Raw genomic sequence first — 235 nt, 5'->3', positions numbered from 1 at the left:
ACCCGAGAACAGCCCCAGAAGAGAGTGTTTGTTCTTTTGTTTGTTTTGCAAGTTGTAGATAATATAATAATTAAATAAATAAAAAGAGAATAAAATAAAATATAAATATATATTAGTTATATATACAGAAAAGGAAATGTTATATATTTAATAGACTTGAAATACACAAAGAGGAAACGAGATAGATAGAATACAGATAAAGAGACAGAGACAGAGAAAGTAGAATGAAATAGAA

The sequence above is a fragment of the Eimeria mitis genome, genomic scaffold, assembly GCF_000499745.2.
Source record: "Eimeria mitis Houghton genomic scaffold, Emh_scaff1143, whole genome shotgun sequence".
Classification (NCBI taxonomy): Eukaryota; Apicomplexa; class Conoidasida; order Eucoccidiorida; family Eimeriidae; genus Eimeria; species Eimeria mitis.
The sequence above is the reverse complement of the archived record's forward strand: the minus strand, read 5'-3'. Positions refer to the sequence as shown.